The 11,502-nt window shown below is 43.9% G+C and overlaps 1 protein-coding gene across 7 annotated transcripts in view; it reads left to right on the top strand.

The window, feature by feature from the left end:
• The first annotated feature begins 611 nt into the window (after positions 1-611).
• Positions 612-11,502, top strand: part of Adra1b (adrenoceptor alpha 1B) — a 125,909-nt gene continuing 115,018 nt past the window's right edge. For 6 of the 7 annotated variants that reach the window (XR_003838024.1, XM_021177601.1, XM_029483750.1 and 3 more), the window contains exon 1: positions 620-754. The gene's annotated coding sequence lies outside the window, so the exon portion shown is untranslated. Of the gene's footprint in view, positions 755-11,502 lie in introns of all 7 variants that reach the window. The other variant, XM_021177599.1, reaches the window with a different exon arrangement.

The raw sequence follows: 11,502 nt of genomic DNA, 5'->3' as shown, positions 1-11,502 counted from the left end.
AGGAGAGGAGAGGAGAGGAGAGGAGAGGAGAGGAGAGGAGAGAGGAATAAATGGAAACAAGAAGAAAGGAAAGAAAATACACAATGTTACCACTTCTACAGAAACAAGGAGATGGAGGTTCATTGACAGGAAACCCAGGTTGCTGCTCTGAGGTTGGCTTTTCTAGCTCAGTGGTTCTCAACCTTCCTAATTCTGCCACAGTTTAATACCGTGCATTGTATTGTAGTGATCCCCAACCATTAAATTGTTTTCATTGTTACTTCATAACTGTAATCTTGCTGCTGTTATGAATCATAGTGTAAATATCTGTGTTTATCAATCTGTGAAAGAGTCGGTTGGGAACACCCCCCCCCCTCCCAGGTAGTGATCTAGCTGCTCATAATCTAACTGTGTGGCTTTGGGTGAGTCATTTTACCTCTCTGGTCATCAACTTCTTTACCCATCAAATCATGTGTAGAACTAGATCAGCCCTGGCCCTTGAAACACTGAAGTCCTATTTTCTTAGAACCTACTAAAGAAGCAACCAACTTGATAGTGCTTCCTCCCGTTGATTCTTTTGTCCAATCATTAACCAAGAGAATGTTTCTGCAACCTAACAGCAAAGTTCACTTAGAGAGAAAAGAAGAGTATTGGGGATAGCAGACATCACTGGGCATCTCTGGGGACCTAACCCTGGGTTGGTCTTAGCTTCGTGGCAACAGGAAATCTTCAGGATTGTCACAGAAATGCATTCTCTTTGGACCGAACACCTTCGGTGAGTACAAAACTGTCAGCTGGCTGAAGCCAATTTGAATCTACTTTTTGAAATTGGTTTTTTCGTTTGTTTTCTTATGAAATTTGGCTCAATAGCTTGCTTTTCTCTGTTTCTTATGTAATCTTGTGGGATGTGGCGTGACAACCATAAGTGATTCACAGAAATCTGGGGGGGTAGGGGGAGAGTCAGTAAGTACTGCAGGCAAACTTAAGATGGAATAGGAGGTTTTACACGAGATGTAAAGGAGAGGTATATTTACTCATGGTTGTCACCACATTGGTCATTAATTCCCACAGTTGACGTCTGACTCTTATCTCGTGACCTGGTTTCTCGTGCTGGACTCACCAGAGAAAGTTGTACCCCTCACCACTGCAGTGCCTTTTCCCAGAAGTCTTAGAAAGACACCATGGTCTTAGTGATCACACAGAGTGTTGAAGATGGCAGCTTTTGTTTCCTGCTTAAAGAAACTCAGAAAGCTTCCTCTTTATCCCCAAATTCCTTATTTTCAGTATTCTTGTCCATGCTGCCTCTGACTCCTATGGGTTAATTAAACTGCCTTTATAAAACATAAATACTTTCCTCCCCCAAGCTCACAGAAGAAAACACAAGTAGCCCCAGCTGGGGTTAGCCACACCGTGAACGCTCAAATAAGAGGTTCTGAATAAAATTGATATAACTAAATTTATTTCTAAGGTGGTAGCTAGGTGTGATGAGGTTTCTTCCAAGCAGGCAAATTATCTTTTTCTAAAACCTATTCAATGACATATTCAAGACCCAGCTAAGCTTCCCGGGAACAGCATGGAGAGATTCATGTTCACTCAAAAACTATAGACTTCCAAGTGCCATACTGGGCTGCTAAAGCTACACATAGATAATAACTCTACTTATCCTTGTGTCTGGTCATGTATCCAGTGACAGGGACATGAAGACCATTTCAAAGACATAAACCAAAATGAGAGCTACTCTTAAGATATAAGGGCTTTGTCCTAGTCCAACAGCAAGAAAGTTCTAGAACAAAGACTTCCTCACAAGTCTGAGTTCAGATTTCTCTTAAAAACACCCTACAGCTTTTGTGACTGGAAAGTTTTGACCAGGCAAAGGAAGGAAAAGAAACTGCCTACACTGGGGTTCTGTTGTTGGAAGAATAGACTGGGTTGATTCCTGCAGGAACTGATGAACAGGTGGTAGAAGAGAGAGAGGTTTCCAAGCAGAGTCCATGAGAAGAGCAGTCCTACAGGTCAGCTTTAAAAGTCTACCTGTCATGGTTGGAGAGATGTCTCAGTGGTCTAGAGCACTGGCTGTGCTTCCAGAGGAACCAGCTTCTTTCCCCAGCACCCACATGACAGCTCACAGCTGTCTGTGACTCCAGTTCCAGGGTATCTGACACCTTCACACAGACGTGCATGCAAGCAACACTCCAATGCGTATATAAAACAATAAATTAATCATTAAAAATGGAGGTTCTCCCTGTCAGCCCTGAAGGATGTCTGACCCAGGGATGCCTTACAGAGGATTAGCCCTTAAGAAATGTCTTTTTATTCTGAATTTATGAAATTCCTAGCCAAATGGATGGACCTGGAGGGCATCATCTTGAGTGAAGTAACACAATCACAAAAGAACTCACACAATATGTATTCATTGATAAGTGGATATTAGCCCAAAACTTAGGATACCCAAGATATAAGATACAATTTGCTAAACGCATGAAACTCAAGAAGAATGAAGACCAAAGTGTGGACACTGTGCACCTTCTTAGAATTGGGAACAAAACACCCAGGGAAGGAGTTACAGAGACAAAGTTCGTAGCTGTGATGAAAGGATGGACCATTTAGAGACTGCTGTATCCAGGGATCCGTCCCATAATCAGCTTCTAAACGCTGACACCATTGCATACACTAGCAAGATTTTGCTGAAAGGACCCAAATATAGCTGTCTCTTGTGAGACGATGCCGGGGCCTAGCAAACACAGGAGTGGATGTTCACAGTCAGCTATTGGATGTATCACAGGGCTCCCAATGGAGAAGCTAGAGAAAGTACCCAAGGAGCTAAAGGGATCTGCAACCCTATTGTTGGAACAACATGATGTACTAACCAGAACCCTGGAGCTCTTGTCTCTAGCTGCATATGTATCGAAAGATGGCCTAGTCGGCCATCAATGGAAAGAGAGGCCCATTGGACTTGCAAACTTTATATGCCCCAATATAGGGGAATGCCAGGGCCAAAAGAATGGGAATGGGTGGGTAGGGAAGTGGGGGGCGCTATGGGGGACTTTTGGGATAGTATTGGAAATGTAATTGAGGAAAATATGTAATAAAAATATAAAAAAAAAATCTTTCAAAAAAAAAAAAAAGAAATGTCTTTTTATTCTTTCTTCACTACTGCTCAGAATCGTCACAACATCCTCTTAGAGATGTTACCAATGAGAGACATTCACCTCTCTGAAAACCTCACAATTTCAGTGATGATGCTTTGAACCCCAGATTCTGGGGTGCAGCAAAGTCTCAAATGGTCCTCACGATCTTTGGCTTTCCCTGCTGTTATGGCTCATATTATCTACTGTGTTACTCTCACTTTACCACAGATCCCAAGAAACAGTTCTTTCTCAGCTTTCTATTTGTAGATTGAGTATGTGGCTCAATTGATTGGTTGGATGCTCACATAGCATGCACAAGGCCCTGGGTTCAATTCCAAGTACCACACAAACATGGCATGCTTGGATGCATGCCTATAACCTCAGTACTTGAGACATGGAGGCTGGAGGATCAGGAATTCAAGGGCACTATTGTCTACATAGCAAGCTCAAAGCTAGCCTGGGATGTGTGAGATGCAATTTCAAAGAAAATCTATTTGTTCTAAATTTATTGATGACTGTCCAATGACAATCTGGGGGCTGATTATACAGAGCATAACCTAACCCAGCTGATTAGTTCTCTTTGTGGCTCTACAATCCTCCTCTCAAACTACTCCTGTGCCTTCTGCAGCAATGAACAGAATTTCCTCTCTGTTCAGACACAGATAGACCATACACCCTGAATCTTAGGGTGGACTTGACAAAGGCTTGTTCCTGCACCAAGGTGAGTCTGATCAGTCACTAAAACTAGAAAGTTTCCTCCTGTCTTCTGGTTCAATACTGAGAACAAAGATGAAGATCACTGCTTAGTATATGCAACATTTCTTTGGCAAAATGAAAAACAGGGCCTCTGAGGATAGCTTAGTCAGCACAGTGTTTGCCGATCACTATACTGGATGTGAGCAAGCTTGATTGGTATCTAGACTGCACATAAAAAAGGCCACAGACACAGAGCTGAGAAATCAGAAATCCCAGAGCTGAGAAGGCAGAAAATGTGGCTCCCTGAGGCTCACTGGCCAGGCAGCCTAGCCACATTGGCAATCTTTAGGCCAATGAAAGGCCCTGTTTCAAAAACAACCAAGGTAGATGGTCCCTGAGGAACAACAGTGGAGGCTGAGCTCTAGCATCTGTGTGTGTACGCATGTACACATGAAATGTGAATACACACATGAAATGCATAGATGGATGGATGGATGGATGGATGGATGGATGGATGGATGGATGGATGGATGGATGGGTAAATGGATGGATAAATGGATGGATAAATGGATGGATAAATGGATGGATAAATAGATGGATGATAAATGGATGGATGGATGGATGGATGGATGGATGGATGAATGGATGGATAAATGGATGGATAAATGGATGGAATATGGATGGATAAAATCTAACCTAGAATGCTATAGAAGATATTTTTATTCTGCCCCAGTAATTAATTATATGTACGTGTCCCTACTTTCTAAGTTCCCCCAAATTCCTCAGCTCTTTTGTCCTTACCAGCAGATTTCCTTATCTCTCAGGGAAGGAAACATCCAGGGATCTAATCCTATTCTACCATGAACTACATGGGGTCATTCAATGAACACTTTTTGACTCAGGAACCTTCATGCCTGAGTTTAAATACCAACTTCTTTTCAAAACTTCCTACCTATAAAATCTGAAGTGAAGTAGCTTCTCTGTATCTTGATTTCTTTATCGGTAAAATGTGTTTTGTGGGGTGGGGAGTGGTGCTGGGGTTGAAACCAAAGCATCATACATACGAGGTATGTGCTGTCCCTTAGTGACACACTCAGGCCTATTATTTATAAAAGGGGAGAATAGCAGTTTGGGCTTCATAGTGTTGTTGTGGGACTGAAGAGAGGTGATCTGTGAAAAGCATTTTTGGGACCATGGTACACAATCCAGTGTGTTCACAGCAGTATCATGTGACCTGTGGCCACTAAAATAGATAACAGCAGTGTATCTGAGCTAGACATTGGATCACCAGAATCAAGAACACAGGCATGAACATCATCTTTTCCGGGTTATAGTCAGTCAAAAGATAAAAGGGCATAAAGGGGATTGGAAAAAATGGCACATGCACACACACACACACACACACACACACACACACACACACAGTGGAGCTTCCCAATGTGACTGTCACTGTGAAGGGAAAAAAGAATCCATGACAGCACATGTCAGAGGGGAGGAGGAGTGAGGTCCTCTAGATTGAGAGGAATAAGAAGACCTCATCAAGGAACTTCTATTTAACCCTTCTTTTCATGAAGTCCAGGTCCAAGCCAAGGGAATGGCTCTTCTTACCTCAATCAACCTAGTCAAGATGAGTTTCTCATGGGCCTGCCCAGGGGCTTGTCCCCTATGTAGTTCTAGAGTATGTTAAGTTGACAAGCAACATTAGCCATCACAGTTGAATATTGATATGGATTTGAAGCTTAGTTTGTCTGCATCTGAGATCTGAAATCTTGTCACACTCTCTCAACCACTGTGAGGATTTCACTGACTTTGTCCAACATCTGTGGTCAGAAATTAGGCCAAGGTGCTAAGCCACAGTTTCACAAATAGTTACCAGAAAGGCCTTCTCTGGATTCAGGATATGGACTCTGTACAGGATGTAGTGACCCACCACTCATAACTCCCTTCAGAAAGGAGCATACAGCTAAAATTACTGACAGCAAACACCTAGGACAGTTTGAATTTAGTCTTATTAGCTGCAGATAGGACCAGAATGGGACCATTCCATACAAGCCTTGGTCAGGAACTGCTAAAGATTTTGCCACAGAGGCCCACTGGGAGACAATTCTAGTGAGGATGTTGTCTCCAATTCTTCCTCTAGCTTCTTGCTTCCTCTCTTTCCTCCAAGCATCCAACCCTAAAACTAAACCCTGCTCACAGCAGGCTTTGGCAATTTTACTGTTCCCATCTTAGCACTAAACCCCTCTATCCAAACATGGTTACAAATGGTGCCCACAACGATGGCAATCTTGATGGACATAGTTTCACCAGCTTTTATCACTACACTAATTTTTAGGTTGATTTACACTGACAAATGAGGATACCTCCAGTTGGCAAGACTTATATTCTTGATGACTGTTCCCTGCTGCCCTCTCGAAAGAACAAATCACCAAGAAGCACTGATTGGCAGATCTGGAAACATGCAGCCATTGGCTTGTTAACCTTACCACGTGTTGTTTTCAGGAGAGAGAAAACTTGTCTTCTGAACAACTTTCAACCACTAAGGTTGAGAACACAGTAATCTAGGTGTAAAATGGTCATTTGGTCCTCAGGTGGCGATGCTGAGTTGTGGTTATATCACGAGGCCTTCTTACGTGGCCATTGATGAGGTCATACCTGGATGGGTGAGGTCTAGTGGGAGGTAGCAGGTCGTTGGGAACTTGACTTTTTAAAGGTTCTTGTTCCCCTATCCTCTTTTCATCTTCTTCTCTGTCCTTCCCTCTCTCCCTCCTCCCTTCTCTCCTATACACCAGCAAGGGAGTCAGTATGCTCTGCCACATGCCCCTTAACACAATGTTCTGCCTCACAGTGCAGTCCCACAAGCAACAAATGGCCATGGGTTGAAGCCCCTGAAACTGAGTCAGAATAAATCTTTCCTCTTGTGTGTCTTTCCTCTCAGTTACCTTACCACAGAGACACGTGGCTGATACAGACACATTCTTGGGCTCCTGAGCAACTCTGACTTGCCCTCTAAACATAGCTTCAGTTATCCCTGAACTTCTGCAGAATGCTCCATCTGAAGATCCCAGGATGCTTTCAGAAGAGCTCAGATTCACTGGTACCTGTCATATCCCATAGCCACGATTAAAGTCCGGAATCTGACAGAGCTTCTAGAAGCTGTCAAAACTACTCTGCTGCCCCCCAAGAAAGATTAACCACCAGCTCCTGCACGTAATATTCCTTTCCAATGAAGAAAAGTCTTCATTTTCTTCACTATTCCAGCCCACCATGATCCCATCATAGGGACACAAGCTGCTCAAAGCTGTAGCCATATAGGGGAGCTGGCCTCCCCTACCCCCACTTTTCCTCCCTGACAACTAATGTCTGCCCTTTGCCTTCTTCTGTGTCAGAACTGCACCCATTATTCGCAGTCTCATTGGCATTTCTTCCACATTCCTGGAGCTGTTGGTGACTCATTCTCTCATGTCATCGAGGACCATCACTGTGCTGTACACGGTGCTCCACACAAAGTTCCTGTTAGCTGTTCTCTGATACAAAATGTCATCAAGGGTCTCTGAAGACTTCATTTGATGACCCAGAGGCAACCGTGATGGTCTCCAGAAAAAGGAAAAAAAAAAACCCTGATCATTCACTCAGATGAATAGAAACTCAGAAGGCTGCTAAAAGAAAAATACCATGCATCTTCCTGGCACTGATAAAGCTGTATAAAATAACAAAGTCCTAGAAATTGTATTCAATGTCCTAGCTTTATGGCTGCTGTTGTTAATCTTCATTGTCAATTTGACTGGGTTTAGGTTCATCATGGAAACATTCCTCTGGGAGTTGGTATGAGGGTTTTTCCAGAGAGGTTTGACCAGGGTGGGAAGACCTCTGTGGTGATTTAAATATGCTTGGCCCAGGGAGTGGCACTATCAGGAGGTGAGGCATTGTTGGAGTAGGAAGTAGGTGTGGCCTTGTTGGAGAAAGTATGTCACTGTGGGCAATGAGACACTCCTAACCACATGGGAGCCAGGCTTCTACCAGTAGCCTTCAAATAAAGAGGTAGAACTCTTGGCATCTCCTGCACCATGCCTGCCTGGATGATGTCATGTTCCCACCTTGATGATAATGGTCTGAACCTCTGAACCTGTTAAGCCAGCCCCAATTAAATATTGTCCTTAAAAGGGTTGCCTTGGTCAGGGTGTCTGTTCACAGTGATGAAAACTGTAGCTAAGATAACTTCTCTTGAATGTGGGTGGTACTGTGCCATAGGCTGGGATCTCAGAATGAGTATAGAGGAGAAAGAGACCTGCACACCAGCACCCACTTCTTTCTATTTCCTGACTGTGGATGCAAGTTGACCAGATTCCTCAAGCAAGCTCCTGCTACCATGCCTTCCCTCCATGATAGGATACCCTTGAACTGTGAGCCAAAAGAATCCCTTCCTTTCTCAAGTTGCTTCTAGTCGGTCACTTGGTCACAGCAATGGTGTAATGGAGATACATTCCCTCCAACCCATCTGCGTTACTCAGCTTTCCAGCTCTACAAGAAAACACCTGAAATAAGCAATTTACACAGATACAAGGTTTGTTGTGACTTATGGTTTCAATCCACTGTTGTTTGTCCTATTACTTTGTTTTGTGGAGACATAGCTTACATGGAAGAAGTCTATGGCAGAGGGGACTATTCATGGGTCTGGAATTATGCAGATAAAGTCAAGTACAACTGTGTGATCCTCAGGCTCACGGTACATGGACATGCTGGTTGGTGCCAATAGTACCTCTTCATTGATCATTTAAACATGCACCTCAAAATTGAGAGATACCACACAAAAATCTAGCTTCCAGTTTCTTCTAAAACCTAAGAACATCTGGTCTCAGTGGCGTGGCATTCCAGAATCAGAACCGATCCCACTGGCTGCAGGCACTCTTTTACAAGAAACTCCCAGTCTCCCACTAGCCTCCTTTGTACACTTTCTGATATTGCCCTGACCCTATAGATATGTGACTTTGAGTCCTTTGAAGTAATACAGGAAAGAGGGCGGCCAAATAAGGAAAGCTTTCCTCATGTATTAGTTCAGCTGCTTTGGGACAGGTGTTAATATGGAATTTTGTTGCTTTATTTAACAAAAGTCAACATATTGATGATTATGGGGTTAGAACAGGGCTTGAGAACACCAAAGCTCTGAATCTACTTCTCTGTATTTTTTCCTTTCTCCTTGGCTGGCAAAACAGCTGCTATAGCTCCAAACCCTATATTCTTCTATAATGACATACAAAAGGAAAGGACAGACTGTCTCTGGCCGTGCCTTGCTCTTCTCTGAAAACAAAAATGTTCCAGAAGATTCCAGAAGACTTTGACTCGGGCCCCATTGGCCAGAGTTGGACTGTATGTTCTCCCTAAGCCAATCACTAGCAAATAGGAACAGGATTTTCATGTTTGAATGAAAACACAGAGAGTCCATCCCTTGGATCTTACAGGGGGCTCCATCTTACACATGGCTGTATATACAATCTGGTGGAACATGGAAGGTGGCAGCTGTTTGTGTTACCTACCATTTGAGGAAGGCATAGCCATATAGAGTGTCTTAACATACTATGCCAATTGGGATCCTTGGGGGAAGTCTGCAGAGGTTGAGAGACATGGTGTGACACAGAGTTAAGGCCTCTTTGTCTTTTCTATATGACTTTCTATATGGACTGCTGTTGGCATCTTTCTTTAATGAATTTGCCCATCCTACCTTTCATCCTTGGGGTCTGAAGCTTGTTCAGATATGTACAGCCAGTAGAAAGCAGCTCCCCATTCTGACCCAGTTCTAGAATTTCCCATGTTTTCTTCCCCTAAAAGGTAGAAGACATTGCCCTTTGGAGTAGGCCTGAGACTCAGTGCAGTAGTCTGAAGGTCAGTTTGTCTTCTTAAAATGATTTTCTGAAAATACTGCAGATGTTCTAGAACAGGGGGCTGAATCACTCGTTGAGACTCAATGCCTGGCCTTGTATCTTACCTCAGTTCACTCACCCTCAGGCAACCCAGAGCCCTGCATCCTGGGAAACAGTTGTCATATAAAGCTGTCACACCTGACACTACATGTCTCATATCCCCTTATCAAGTCACTCTGCTAAGATGGAAGAACCTAGCAAAGCCAGTGGCTCTGCACGGGCCCAGGCAGCAGAAGGACTCATTCTAAACCCCTTCCTTTACACTGCATCAGCCTGGAATGTTGCCCCAAGAGGCCATCCTCAGGGAGCCCTCCAGACTCTCTGGTTGCTATGCACCCAAGCCAACAGCACATCCATCAAATTGCAAAAACTGAAAAAAAAAAAAGACTGTTTCTGTGCCCCGTGACAGCACCATGGTCTCCAGCTTCCAGAATTCAAATCCTTCACCTCATCAAATCCTCTTGACAAACATGCAGCCACCAGGGCCAAAATGGCATCTAATCGTAACTCTTTACTAGACACTTAGACTCATGATCCTGTTTAAAACTCTCATTAACTCTCTAATGTAGGTCCTGTACTAACTCCACTTTGTAATCACAGACCCAAAGGTGATACAGCTCACCCAAGGCTGCCTAAAGTCGCCAGTAGCCAAACCATGTTGTAAGTTCAGACCTGCCTAACACAAAAATCTGAGCTTTAGTAATTACTGCATTCTTTTCCATCTAGGAGGAGCCCAAAGAAAGGGTTCTTGAAAGCCTGAAGACAAACAATGGGCAGTGTGTTGTTATGGTGATTATAGTCTCTGGATCCACAGGAGACTGCCCGTGTACAAAGCCCTGGGCATGGTCTCCAGAACTACATAAATTGTACACAATGATACTTGACTATGCACTCGGAATGACACATAATCCCTGCCCTTGGAAGGTAGAAGCTGAGGATCAGAAGATAGATCACACTCAACTAACTACATAGCATCAGCCTCAGCTGCTTAGCAAGTCTGAGGCCAGCCTGTGCTACATGAGATCCTGTCTCAAAAACAAATATTCTTCTGATCGATTCTTCTTCAGCTCCTGATTCTCCCTTGTCCCTAGAGCTTACCATCCTGGCCCTCTTTGTTCTTTGTCCTCCCTTGGGAACAACCTGAAGACACATGGGGTGAATTGTGTGTCCCTGCAACACAGATGAGTAGACTTAGGTATTTTCAGATGCTATGACCAGGATCCTATCACTTCATTAGATCCCAAAATTAAAAGAAGAATCTACCAGGCAAGACCAAATGACAGGGTGATCTCTAGGACAGGGCCTTCATGCTCAGAGTGACCCATTGGGATCAAGAGTCCAGAGCAAGTAGCAGAGTGTTGCCTAAGCTATGTTCATAGCTTGCAGCCAAAGTCATGGTCCAGGGTCACAGCCTGAGGTTTGCACTAAGCAGCTGAGCTGATGTCCAGTCCAAGAGCTTCCTGCCTCTGCTCAGAACACAGTTCATGGTACACTTGAACCGACTGACAGCAATGGACAGGAAGGAGCATGCACATCTGAGCAGTCTTTGCTCACTGCCAAGACAACATACATGGGAATTTAAGGAAGTGTTTTAAAGAAGAGAGGTTTATTGGAGCCCACAGTTTGGGGGTACAGCCCATCATGGTGGGGGAGGCATGGCAGCAGAAGCTTAAAGAGCCTAATCCCATTGCAACCATAGTAAAGAAACAGCACTCAGTGCGCTCTCTCTCTCTGTCTGTCTCTGTCTCTGTCTCTGTCTCTGTCTCTGTCTCTGTCTCTCT

Source organism: Mus caroli, chromosome 11, assembly GCF_900094665.2.
Source record: "Mus caroli chromosome 11, CAROLI_EIJ_v1.1, whole genome shotgun sequence".
NCBI classification, from domain to species: domain Eukaryota; kingdom Metazoa; phylum Chordata; class Mammalia; order Rodentia; family Muridae; genus Mus; species Mus caroli.
The sequence above is the reverse complement of the archived record's forward strand: the minus strand, read 5'-3'. Positions and strand labels throughout refer to the sequence as shown.